This window comes from Protopterus annectens, chromosome 14.part0 (assembly GCF_019279795.1).
Source record: "Protopterus annectens isolate FY-2018-M chromosome 14.part0, PAN1.0, whole genome shotgun sequence".
NCBI lineage: Eukaryota > Metazoa > Chordata > Ceratodontiformes > Protopteridae > Protopterus > Protopterus annectens.
In genome coordinates, this window is record NC_056748.1 from 388959570 (window position 1) to 388973455 (window position 13886).

The 13886-nt window shown below is 42.4% G+C and overlaps 1 protein-coding gene across 3 annotated transcripts in view; it reads left to right on the forward strand.

Moving 5' to 3' along the window:
- PDLIM1 (PDZ and LIM domain 1) overlaps nt 1-13886 on the forward strand; it is an 872789-nt gene that overhangs the window by 609429 nt on the left and 249474 nt on the right. The gene's annotated exons all lie outside the window — the stretch shown is intronic.

The window sequence follows — 13886 nt, forward strand, 5'->3', positions numbered from 1 at the left end:
CTATGCAGCACGATTGAAAAAGCTAAGACTGTTCTCTGTTGCATACCACTTTCTCAGAGGCGATCTCTGTCTAACGTACAGAGCCATGTCCAACCCAGAATTGTTGAACATGCTCCATCTTAGCAAAACCAAATCTACTTTAGCTGCAGCCTCTAGGGATGTAAACCTCAACACAACAATGAATAGAACATGCTGGAGGGATAGATTCCCTTCGCAGAGACTTCCCTTACTATGGAACAGGGTCCCGATCTACATAAGACAGAGCCCCTCGCTATCACTCTTCAAGAGGAACCTTGATGAGTGGATGGGTAATAGAAAGTTCACACTGGGGATCACACTGGGGATCACACTGGGGATCACACCAACAGCACTACTAGATAGGGGCCAAGGGTACTAGCTGCTAGTACAAGGGTCTAGGGAACTACTAAAGGGGTAGTGAATACCGCACAATGTGGCTGGCTAATATATGCCTTCAGGCAGATAGCCCAGTACCAACCTATGAACCTATAAGTGTGGTTCACCATCTGCTTAACTACAGACTTAACCAAGTCAGAAGTGAGGATGGAGTTTTGCAGGTTGACAAAGATAGTAGGATGGTACAGAAGAATAGTATGACACAGGCGCAACATACAGGCAGCAAAGTTTTGGTGTGAAACGAGATGCAAATTGAAAAAAGAGAAAAATGTTGTCAAATCATGTGGTGCAAAAGCTTAGGGGTAAAAACCTAAAGAAATTGACAAATACAAGGTAGTTTTAAGTGGATGATCAAGAACAGTAGAGATTAAAGTAGAACACAGGTGGGGGAAATTACCTGAAAATGACTGTAGTGAAAAAAGGTAATTATTCCATTCACTAAAGAAGATATAACATACAACCACAAAAAGAGAAAAAAACATCTTAATTTATGTTATGGTAACTTTATTTAATAGGTTCATAGGTTCATACTAGGCTATCTGCCCTAGGGCATTTATAAACCTAGCCAGAGTATGTTTGGCTTTCGCCACCCATTTTAAATTAATTTTGCTATGCCCTTTTTTGAGGATTAGTATACTGTGCCTCTGTCTAACAGTGACACAGAAGTGATACCCGGGGTAAACCTACAATCTCCCATCCACTCATCAAGATTCCTCTTGAAGAGAGTCAAGGAAGGGACTCTGCCTAACCTGGACTGGGATTTTATTCCAGAGTGAAGGGAGCCTCTGGGTTATGAATCTGTCCCTCCAGCATGTCCTATTCATTTCAATGCTGAGGTTCAAGTCTCTCGAGCATATACCTCGATGGGATTTGAATTTTTCGAGGTGCAGCATGTCCCTTAATTCCGGGTTGGACATGCCTTTATACGTCAGGCACAGGTCACCTCAGAGTAGGCGGTATGCCACTGGGTAGAGCTGGAGTTTCTTTAACCGGGCAGCATATGGCATCTGTTTGAGCCCTTTGATCCTCTTGGTGAGGTAATTTTGGGGTCTTTCCAGTTGCTGCAGGTGTTTGGTAAGGTACATCCCAAAAGGGACATTGTACTCTATTATGGGCCTGATGAGGGATGAGTAAAGAGGCACGATGACCTCCCCTAATCTAGATGTGAATCCCTTCATGATTAGGTGGGCTATATAAAATGTTTTTCTAACCACTTTGGCCACGTGGTTGTCAAATGAGAGATTGCTATCACCTTGGGTCCCCAGGTCCCTAATTACTTCTTCTGTACTTAATGGATTACCACCTATGTGGTAATTTGTGGGCACTTTGTTTTTGCCAAAGGGGATGACTATACACTTTTTGGCATTTAGCTTGAGGCCATGGCTCTGGCACTGGTTGTCTGTTTCTATGAGGCCCTTTTGGAGGATGCTTGTGTCGGCTGGAGAGTCGATTATGGCGCCCAGTTTGCAGTCATCTGCGAACTTGGTCAGCCACAGTCCTTCTGTGTTGGCCTGTACCTCCAAGAAATATATACTGAGCAAGAGAGGTCCCAGGACTGAGCCTTGTGGGATGCCATTTGTAACTGGTTTGGAGTCTGACATGGCTCCAGCAATTCTAACCATGTGGGTTCTGTCCTTGAGCCAGTTTGCAACCCATCTAGTGACATAGGGGTTTATATTTAAGCTGGTGAGCTTATCTATAATGCCCGAGTGGGGTATTGTATCGAAGGCTTTTGCGAGGTCCAGGTAGGCTGTGTGGACCACCTTCCCTTCGTCAATGGCCTTGGTGGCTGCTTCAAAGAAGTCGACCAGGTTTAAGAGGCAGGATCTGCCCTTAACAAAGCCAAACTGGGTAGGATCCAGTGTCTGTAGGTCCCCAATATCTTTATTTATGAGGTCCATGATGATCCTTTCCATAGCTTTGCAGACCAAGCTAGTCAGGCTTATGGGGCGATAGTTTCCAGGGTCCGTTGAGGCACCACCTTTGTGAAGAGGGACCACTGTTGCTGTACGCCACTCTGTGTACATATCCTGTAGTAAGGCTGAGATTGAACAGTAGTTTTATGTTTGGGTTTAGCTCTTCTTGGAGTTCATGTAGGACGTAGCCCGGGACACCGTCTGGTCCCATTGATGCTGTGTTTTTTGCTTTGGAGAGGGCGGCTCTTACCTGAGCATCTGAGATGTCAGGGGGCAGCACTCTGCTGGGATAGATATTTGCCCTTTTGGTGGGGGGGGGTTTGCGCTGAGCCTGTCAGCTAGGATGTTGGCAATGTCTGTGGGCTCGGTGTATTTTTTGTCATTTTGGACTAATTCTGAGCATATCTGGGAATTCCCACCCAGGTTCCTAACATAACTAAAGAAAGCCTTGTGATTATCCTTAGTGTCCTGTGCAATTTTTCTCTCGAAGCTGGCCTTAGACGATTTTATGAGTGCCCTTAGTTTTTTGCTAATACTGATCAGAGATGCCGTCCCTTTTTGGGATTTTGCTCTATCATGTAGTAGCTTCCTCCTTCTATTGTATAGTTTGTTTATGGCTGGGGTCCACCAGACAGGATGTCTGCCTTTGGAGGATTGGGTCTTGGTTTTATTTGGGATTGCATGATCCATGCATTCCTGAAGCTGTTTATAGAATGCATTTATAAAGGATTCTGCGGTCTGGGCCATATTTTCCACAGGCCCGGGGGCTTTGAAGAATTCCACCTCGGTTTTGAGGAGTGTGAAATTTGCTTTAGAGAAGTTTTTCACTGTGGTTTTCTGGGCAGGTGGTGGGGTCGGGATGTGAATATCCAGTGAGATCAGTTTATGGTCTGATCTTACCAGTGAGGGATACACTTCTGGTCTGGAGCATAGAGTCCCCATGTTGGTGATGATCAGGTCCAGTATGTTTTCCCCTCTTGTGGGAGTGGTAACAAGTTGTTCCATAGCATTTGAGTTTATGAATTCTAGGAACCTTTGGGCTAGGGTGTTGGAGCTAGAGTAATGCTCCCAGTCTATGTTTGGGTAGTTGAAGTCGCCCAATATAATGGTTTTGGAGAGACCTTCATATTTTCCAGTGTTCTCAGGAAGGCCGAGTGGGGTTCCTGGGTTTGGGAGGGTGGTCTGTAGTAGGCTATAAACTGGAAGGCAGTTTTACCCACTGTTAGTTGCACATGGATAGTGTCTGATGCTTCGTGCTTTGCCACCAACCTGGAGGTGTGGGTATCTTTGATGAATATAGATACTCCCCCTCCTTTTGTGGTTTGGTCAACGTTTTGGGGCCGAAAAGCATGGTATGAGGTATAACCTGGTAGTGCTGGAGTGCTCTCGGGAACCCTGAACCAGGTTTCTGTTACTGCACAGATATCAATGTTCTCCATGCTAAGGAAAGTTTCAAGTGCATGCATCTTGAGGCTTAGACTTCTGGCATTGAGTAGCATTACTCTTGGTTTCTTATCCCTTGTGATACCTATGGAGGTGGGTTTGTCTTTTGAGCCTTGCCTAAAAAAGGCACTGTGGGGGTAGCAAGAGCCTTTGCCAGTATCCGAAAGCCCAGGGGTGACAGGTGCAAGCCGTCCCTAGCGAAGCATCGTGGCTTGTCGAGCATATCATCCCGGGCTGACAGGCATTGGATCCCCTTTGAATGACACCAGTACTTAAGCCAGTTGTTGAAATTGATCATCTTGTCTTCATATTGTGGCATCGTTCTTGGTGAAGGTAAGATGCTACTCAAGGTCAGGGTCATACCGGCCTGGGCTACATGCTCAGAGCTCCTCTGTCTCTTTTCATGTAGTCCAGGGAGGTACGTCTCAGGTCCTTCACACCAGCATGGACAATGAGTCATTTGTACTTGCCTTGGAGTGACCTGAGTGCTTGTGTTATGTGGCAGATCCTAGCGCCTGACAGGCTGCTCACTGTGACCTTCTCCTTGTTCAGCCTGGTGAGCGGGACGTCAGTGTGCCTGACGATAGAGTAACCTATTACAAGTGTATCAGGTGTGTGTAGCCTTAGGGGCTGTGACTGTTCGGCAAACTGGCTTTGTGAGATGTGTTGCACGTGTTTTGTTTTGGGGTAGCGGTTGCTTGGGTGTCTGCTTTGGAGGTCTCTGCTGCTTAGGCAGATCTTTATTTAGAGCCTCCAAGTGTGTTTTTGTGTGATTATGTGTTTCGTTTGCTGTCGTGGTAGGTCTATGTGAGTCTGGAATTGTACTGAGTGTGGTTTCCTTCAACTCCTGACTGGTTATGCCAGTACTGAGTTGAGAGAGCTTAGCCTCCAGTTTGGCTATATGGTTGCATCTCTCACATGTGTTGGAATTTGTTGGGAGGAGGAGAGGGTTGTCTGTGTACATGAGGCAGTTGTAACATTGCCTCAAGATTCCCAGATTCACCAGCTGGACCAGAGAGGAGATTGACAACTGACCTTTGGACATGCTAGAATAATATTGGGAATTCCTTTATAATTGAAAACAAGGGCCAATGGGGAGTGAGGGTGTAGTGCTTTTAATTTTTAGTGCTGACTTATATAATTGCTTTAGTGAGTAAGTGCCAGGTAACTTAAGTGCAATGTGTTACAGGTAACTTAAATGCAAAAACAACAAACAGTAACTTTCTTTCAAGTGAAACAAGGAAATAAGTACAGTAAGCAATGCAGATATCACTAGGGATCCACAGAAGCGCCGAGAAGCCGTGTTTTAGGTGGAATTAGCATTCCAGGGAAATAACAAGCAAACAAACAACAAACATACAAACAAAGCTAGATTCAGCAGGCCTGGATCTAGTCTATGCTACAGCAAACAAGGTGTACTAATTTCAGTAAGAAACAGTTCAAATATGCAGGCACTATAAACCTTTAACCAGAAATTCCCAGCTCAGAAGGGCAGAGTCCAGCCTCTCCTCCCACAAGAGTGCAGACCACGAACCTTCTTAATGTAAAATAACTGGCCTGAAGCCCAAGTGCATAAACCAGAACTAATACACTTTAGGAATAACAGACACTGAGCTCTCAATCAGCAGTTCCCAACTTAGAAGGATGAAAGCTACCTGTCCTGCCACCACAGTGCATGCCACAAACCTTCCTAATGTAAAACAACTGGTCTGAAGCCCAAGTGCTTAATCCAAAAGACTTAGAATGATAGCTACACTTTAATCAAGTTACTACCAAGCAGTAATAAATACAATTGAATACTTTAAAGAATGCCTGGATTAGTGCTCAAGTTATACAAAGCAAGCTAGTTTCAGCAGGCCTGGATCTAGTCTATGCTACAGCAAACAAGGTGTACCAATTTCAGTAAGAAGCAGTTCAGATATGCATGCACTATAAGCCTTTAACCAGAAATTTCCAGCTCAGAAGGGCAGAGTCCAGCCTCTCCTCCCACAAGAGTGCAGACTACGAACCCTCTTAATGTAAAATAACTGGCCTGAAAGCCCAAGTGCTTAAACCAGAATTAATACACTTTTAGAATAACAGACACTGAGCCCTCAATCAGCAGTTCCCAACTTAGAAGGATGTAAGTTACCTGTTCTGCCACTGCAGTGCAGACCACAAACCCTCTCAATGTAAAACTGGTCTCAAGCCCAAGTGTTGAAACTAAAAGGCTTAGAATGAGTTACACCAAGCAGTAATAAATACAATTGAGTACTTTTAAGATGACGCGAAAGCAAAATAAAGTAGGAAGAAACACAAGTACAGTAAAAGCAGATGAATTTTTTTTTTTTTTTTTTTTTTTTCAGAAAAGTAGCAAAAGCAGTAGTAAATACAATTCTCATGCAGTGCAAGCTGGCACACTTGAATATGTAGCAATATTAGTCCACACACAGTTTGAAAAAATGTAATTGAATTAAAAAGGGCTAAAAGCAAGTACAGAAAGGGTTAATTAGGTAGAATGCAGTAAAGAGATGGGCCTGGGGGAGTGTCTTAGATCAAATCTACAGTGGGGGCGGGCACTGCAAAAGCCACCAAAGCTCTAAAATACAGAATAATACAGAAAAATATACTCCGCTCTATATATTTGCAGATAGTTCTGTAAGGCTGTCTCTCAAACTAAGGTTCCAGTTTGAATGCAGATTGTTAATTGTTACCCATTTCAAGTTTTCATTTTGTTAATGTTTTTGATTCTTGAATTAATGAATTTGGTTTGTTGAGCACCAGTAGCAGAGATAGTTTAACCCATCTCAACTGCTCTGCTCTAAATTGGGAATTATGCCCCTGTTCCACCCTTGTACATTTTAGCCTCAGATCTAGAGAAATCCATCCTCCTCACAAAGGTTTAGATGGAACTGGGAGTAACAGGGCAACCAACAAGATAATCAAGTGTCTCGGGAGAAAGCATTTAGTCAGTGAAAGTCACAATGTATAGACAGGGGAAAAAACTCCACAGTCACTTTGTCCGGGCAATTAACTGTCAAATTTACAGCCACCACATATCACTTCAAAAAGGCAGCATTTAAAATCTCTTCTGAGTTAACAGACATCACAAGCATGTCTCTCACCTTCTTCCACCTAGATGTTCTTCATCTCACATTGCTGCAGTCCTTACATATGGGTAGTCCGCTGTCCTCGGTCGGCCCGAATACCAAAGTATTAGGCTGACGTCGGTCATGGGCGCTCAGATCTGACATCAGAGCGTCAGGATATAAAAGCGCATGACCGACGTCATATCCTCAGTCTTTTTTGCCGCATGGTCCGATGCAGAAGCAGCGTTAAGTGCTCTGAAATTTTCAGATTCTGAGTTTCAGACCAAATCAACTTGGCTAAGTACGTGGGGAATATTTTTGTTTTTCTTGCCTCAGTTAATTCCGGATGTCAGAAAAAGTGAATAATTGTATTTCTTGTGGGAAACAGATACCGCATAGGGATTATCACTCTCTTTGCATTCCTTGTTTGGGACCGGACCACGGCGTGTGTCGGTTTTGTGCTAGGTTTAATAAGCGCACTATAAAAAGAAGGTTAGATTGTGCTAGATTAGTCTTTGGTAAGTGGTGTAATTATAATATGCAGTCGGATCCTCCGGCCCGCGCCCACTAAGAAGCGCAAAGACAAATCCTTGAAACCTAGACAGGTTGATTTCCCTCGGCTCTGACGCCGGTCCTGCAGAACCTACAGTGGAGCAGGTGGATCCGGCTGTAGTTTCTGTTGAGTCTCAGGGGGAAACTTTGATTTTGCAGGATGTGGTCTCACAGGAGTCAGGTCAAGCTGAAGGGGCCTCTCAGGTTACTGTTCTCCCTTCTATGCCTAAGGTGGTTAGGCCTTCTGCTACTATTTCTAAGGCTTCTTCTAAGGGCAGGTCTGTTTTGCCTTCCTCTGGTGTCCCTCCAGGTACTTCAGGGTCTGTGCCTAAAAAGCACATGCTTAAAATGGCAGAAGATTTGATTACTTTAATTAGAGGTTCTATGCCCCCTCCTGATAACAGGCCTAGGGTGGAGCCAGAGTTGGAGAGTTTGGATCAGGCCTCAGATGACTCAGACTCTTCTGCTGAAGATATTCAAGATTTCCCCCCTTATTCGGATTCTGATGCAGAGGATTCCACTCCTTCTGCTTCTCCTCCAGAGGATTTTTCATTTTCAGAAACTCTGCATTCCATGAGGGAGCATTTTAAGTGGGAAGGACAGGATTTCTCTGATTCACGGAAGAGGCTTAGGGAATTCTTGTTTTTACCACAGCATAGACCCTTGGCTATACCTCCTGTTTTGGATGTTGTTCAAGATGTTTTCTCGAGGCTTCCCTTAATCCAGATTCTTTGCCTCCTGCCAGTTAAACCGGACAGGTATTACAGGGTGCCTGAGGCTCATAAATATCTGTATAAGAGTCCTAGGGCGGACCCAGAAACTATTAGTCAGGGGCCTAAGGGTGTTAGAGCTTCTGTTGTAAAGAATCCGGTTCCTCTAGATAAGGAAGCTAGAGCTTTGGATAGATGGGGTAAGAAGGTGTATACCTCTTCTACTTTAGCAATGAGGGCTTTAAATTGCCAGTTTCATATGTTGAAATATCAGAATTTCCTCCTTTCTCAGCTAAAATCTAAAGTGGATGCTTTGGCAGAGGGCATAGAGTGTAAAGAATTGCAAGATTTAGTACATGTTTCTGAACAGGTGGGTAAGCATTCTTTGCAATGTGGTTTTGATGCTGTACAGGCCTCTTCTAGGGTGGCTGCCACTGGTTCAGTTCTGCCTGGCTTAAGGATCAGAATTTGTCCGAGCATGTTAAAACTAGAATTCTGGATGCCCCTTTACAGTCTGAAGTTTTGTTTGGTTCCCCTGTGGAGTCGGTTTTGAAGAAAATGGAAGACAAGGCTAAGTCCATGCAGACTGTTAAAGATTTTTTGCAGGTGCAACCTCCAAAGTTTAGTAGAAATTGGCCTACTAAGGGGTGGACCTACCCTTCTTCGGATTCTCAGTCTAGGGGTAGATCTAGACGTGGCAGGGGCAGAGCTCACAGTACATTCAGGCCTAGAACTTGGAGTTCACCTGCACAATCTGCAAGTGAGGGCAGGGGCCAGTCCTTTCGTAAACAGGCCCAATGACCTGCATTTTCAGCTGCCAGATTCTTCTTCCCTGGCAGCTCCTTTGGGAGGAAAGTTAGCACTCTTCAAGCAAAACTGGCTTTTAGTCACCCAGGACAAATGGGTATTGGACATCATAAACCGAGGCTACAAGTTCTATTTCCATACATTGCCTCCTTTCAAAGGCATGCCAGACGTTCCTCCTCGGCAAAGGATAGAGGCTCACAAGCAGATTTCTTTACTTCTTCAAATAGGAGCTATACAGCCAGTTCCTCTGTCAGAAGTGGGACTAGGATTTTATTCTGTTTCTAGTACCAAAGAAAGGGAACACGTGGAGACCAATTTTGGATTTATCTATTCTCAACACTTATCTGGACATTCCAAAGTTCAAAATGCTGACGTTACAACAGCTTTTACCTCTGTTGGGAAAAGATCACTGGATGGTAACTCTGGATCTCAAAGAGGCTTATCTTCATGTTCCTATCAGGCCCAGTTGCAGGAGGTACCTGCTGGATGGAAGTTTACATTATCAGTTCTCTGCATTGCCCTTTGGCTTATCTACTGCACCCAGAGTGTTCACGAAGGTTCTGGCTCCAGTGATAGCCTTTTTCAGGTTAAGAGGAATACAGATTTATCCTTATTTGGACGATTGCCTGATTATTGCACAACACAAAGACGAACTTCTGCAGCATCTACAGTATGTGATGGTAGTGTTAAGATGCCTAGGGTATTCTGTGAATGAAACAAAATCCAGTCTAGTACCCTCTCAGGACATGTGCTTTCTGGGTGTGAGACTGAATACAGCTTCCCAGATGGCCTTTTTGACCCCAGACAAACAAAGAAGCCTTTCTTTATTTCCATCAAATGTCTCTACAGTCCAGGCTGACTGCAAGGACAGTCCTTCAAGCCTTGGGGTTCATGGCATCTTGTATTCTGGTGCTTCCCAATGCCAAACTGCATATGAGGAAGCTTCAATGGTATCTCAAAAATGTATGGACACAACACTGCCAAGATCTAGACACTGTCATTCAGTCAATACCTTGCATTCAGAAAGAATTTACCAGAGGCGAGTCAGATTCTAATGACAGATGCCTTGGACAAGGCTTGGGGAGCACACCTCAATGGAAAATGGGTGCAAGACACGTGGCCTGTCAGACTTCAACATTTGCATATCAACTTGAAGGAGATGTTAGCAGTCCAATTTGCATTGATGGCTTTCAAGGATTTACTTCACCCAGGACAGGTGTTGATTCAAACAGACAACACTACTGTCATGTGGTACATCAACAAGCAAGGGGAACCCATTTCTTTGCAGGCAAGCGATGATTTTGTGGGAGACTGCTCTCAGTTTACACCTCAATCTTCAGGCAAGGTTTCTACCAGGAGCACAGAACTCCTTAGCGGATGTGTTGAGCAGACAAATTGTGGATCCTCACGAGTGGAAACTGGATCCTCATGTGTTTCAAAAGTTGACAGTGTTATGGGGGACTCCAGACATAGATCTGTTCGCTTCTCCACTAAACTACCAGTTGCCAAAGTTTTGCACAAAAATGTTTCATCCCACAGCTTGGAAGGTGGATGCTCTATCATTCAGTTGGAGCAATCTTCATGTCTATGCCTTTCCACCTCTGCCTCTCATTCCCAAGGTACTTCTGAAGGCCAGAAAAGACAAGCCATCCATGATTCTGATAGCGCCGGATTGGCCTCGACAGCGCTGGTACCCACTTCTGAGGAGTTTGGTACGGGAGCCTTCATGGCCTCTGCCTTTGATTCCGCATCTTTTGTCTCAAGAGGGCAATCACTTCCTCAATGTCAAGATTCAGTCTCTGCACCTCACAGCCTGGCATATTCTGTTTTAGACCCTGGAGGGTCTCAGCTTCCACAACAAGTTTTGAATGTTATTTTGGAGGCCAGAAGGCCTAGTACAAGGAAAGTTTACGCTGATAAATGGAGGAGATTTTTTCTTTGGAGCAAAGGACTTTGATGTTTCCAAGCCTGATTTAAGTGTTTCTCTTCAATATCTTACTGAGTTATTGGACAAGGGTTTGTCTTTCTCCTCGATAAAGGTTCATGCTGCAGCCATTTCTGCTCACTATGACTGTGACCCTCCTTTATTTTCCCATCCTTTGTTTAAGCAATTTCTTAGAGGCAAAGAACATAAGACCCCACGTAGAGCTCCTACTCCTGCTTGGGATCTCAATTTTGTGTTGGAAAAGCTTACTCTACAACCTTTTGAGCCTGCAGCGTTAAAGTATTTATCATGGAAGACTGCTTTTTGTTGGCCATTACCTCTGCAAGAAGGGTTTCTGAATTACAGGCCCTTATGGCAGTGGAACCTTTCCTGATTTTTCATAAGGATAGGGTATCTTTGCACTAATCCTTCCTTTATGCCTAAAGTGGTTTCTAGTGTGGCCTTGAACCAAACTATTCATTTGCCTACTTTTATGCAAACCGCCAAAATAAAGGGGAGAAGATTTTGCATACTTTGGATATTCACTGGCAGTTACGTTATTATTTGAGCAGAACCAAGGGGTTCAGGCAGTCTCAGCAGTTGTTTGTTTCTTTTGCTTTGGGTTCTCAGGGAAAACCTGTTTCAAAACAAACTATTTCTAAATGGATTGGGTTTTGTATTTCTTTCTGTTATTCCCACCATGGTAAGGAGATTCCGGCTGGAATCAGACCTCATTCCACTAGAGCTACTGCCACTTCTACTGCCTTTCTAAGGGGTAGCTACAAAAGATATTTTGGAAGCAGCCACTTGGAGTTCAGTACATACTTTCCAAGCATTACCACCTTCCTCTTTATTCTAAGTCTAGGGCTGGATTTGCCACTGCAATATTACAGGACATTTTAGCAGCCCCTAATGCTTTATGATTTTGCCATCCTCCCTTTACCTCTGCTTTGGGATTCTACGACTGCAGCAATGTGAGATGAAGAACATAGTACAGTTTTGTACCTACCATAAATGTAGATGTTCAAGATGCACATTGTTGCTACCCTCCTTCCCTATGTAGTTTGGCATGGTTATATGGTTGGGGTGATGGTTGTTGTTGGGCATGTTTTGGGAGGTATCCTGTTTTGGCTGTGGCCTTTCTTTAGGGCCTTCTGACATCTGGGGCAAGAAAAGACTGAGGATATGACGTCATCGCGCTTTTATATCCTGGACTACCCATATGTAAGGACTGCAGCAATGTGGATCTTCGAACATCTACATTTATGGTAGGTACAAAACTGTACTTTTTAAGTTTTTCTTCTGTGTTTTTTTTTTTTTTTTGCAGCCTTAAATATTGAAGGAGATTTATAAAGGTTACCACAAAGTGGAGACTACGTATACACTTAGTGGAAACTTTTTTGTTTTTTTTAATTTTTTATTGATTTTCATGAAATAAAATAATATAAGAAATAGGATATATAAATGTGTACAATATGTCTTAAAAACATCATAACATGGAACAATAACCATTTACAATGTCCATAACAGTCAATAATGTCAGTGTTGTGATTACATTTTATCTTGTAGTTTTTCAAGCTTCAACTAAGTTGATTTTTTGTGTGTATCTTAGTAGTTCTTTCTGAAATAGTTTGCAACTCCCTATTACATACAAGCTTAGCTAATAGTAAGAAATCTGTAAATGATAGGATTTTTTTACACTTCCAATCTGACGTAATGATTTTTCTTGTAATTGCAAGCAAAGGCCAAAGAAGGTGCACCTGTATTTTGGGGATATGTGTTGGTATCGGTGCATTGAACAGTAATAATGAGTCCTACATTACACTTGTCTGACCACAATGCTTTTATGAAATTTCTGAACTCTGTCCAGAATGGAGTTACTATTTTACATGTAAGAAACGTGTACCCAATCTGCACAAAGTATTTCCTCACATCTCCACCATTTATTAAGATTATTTTTTTTATATGAAGTCCATCTTATGTGGGGTAATAAAGCTCCTATTGATTTATTTCCAAGTGAAGATTTTCAGATAAGGGGATGACGTCGTGCTGCTAATTGATTTAAGTACTAATTCTTTATCACTATCTGAAAAAATGGATTTGTTTATTCTCTCTGTGAAATTCCATAAGGAGTCCTCTGGGATTTGCATATTGTTTCCTAAAGATTTATATATACTTGACAAATTAACATGCAAAGTGTTTATTTCACAAAGAAGAGAAAGTATTTTAGGTAAAGGTGTTGTGCTGGTGGTACGACATATTTTGAATTCATTAACTATGTGTTCTCTAAATATCTATATGTTCAACATGGCTCTTGGATATTTTTATTGCAGAGAAATTGGTGCCATTTTCTTACATTGCTTTTTATTTTAGATGCGTTGAAAGAGTCCAGACATTCTTCGTGTAGGCTATGGGAAATATTAAAAATATTAAGCTTTTTGTCATATGATTTCTGTTTATCTTTTTAAAATGATCTAATATATAATTAGTGAAAAGATATATATATTTTTTATTCTTATTGGTATTGTAGAAATGTTCTTTGACAACAAGGACAATTTTTTTATTTTCTGAACATATTATTGTCAATATTTGTGTCTGTCAGATAATAAGATACTTGCATGGAGATTTTTCCAATTAGAACTATATTTGGAGTTTAACCATTGGCTCATCACATTAAGTATGGTCGATTCCGCATAAAGTTCTAAATTTGGGAATGCCCCCATCTTTCCAGCTTCTGTAGTGCCAAGCATGGCTGATTCTTGGCTTTTGAGGAAACCATAGGAAATTTATTAACATAGAATTTAGTTGCTTTAACCTTTTGGATGGGGAGGCAATTAAAGTTTGAAAGTAGAACAAAATTTTTGGTAATATGATCATTTTTATTAGTGACAGTCTTTCTTCTATCATGAAGTACATTTTATTCCATCTATTTAAAAATTCCTTAACTGTGGATAATGGTTATTTGTAATTTGTTTTTAAAGTATTATTCCAGTTTGACTTTATGTATATTCCTAAGTACTTAATGGTGGCATTTGCCCAGTTAAAATTGTGT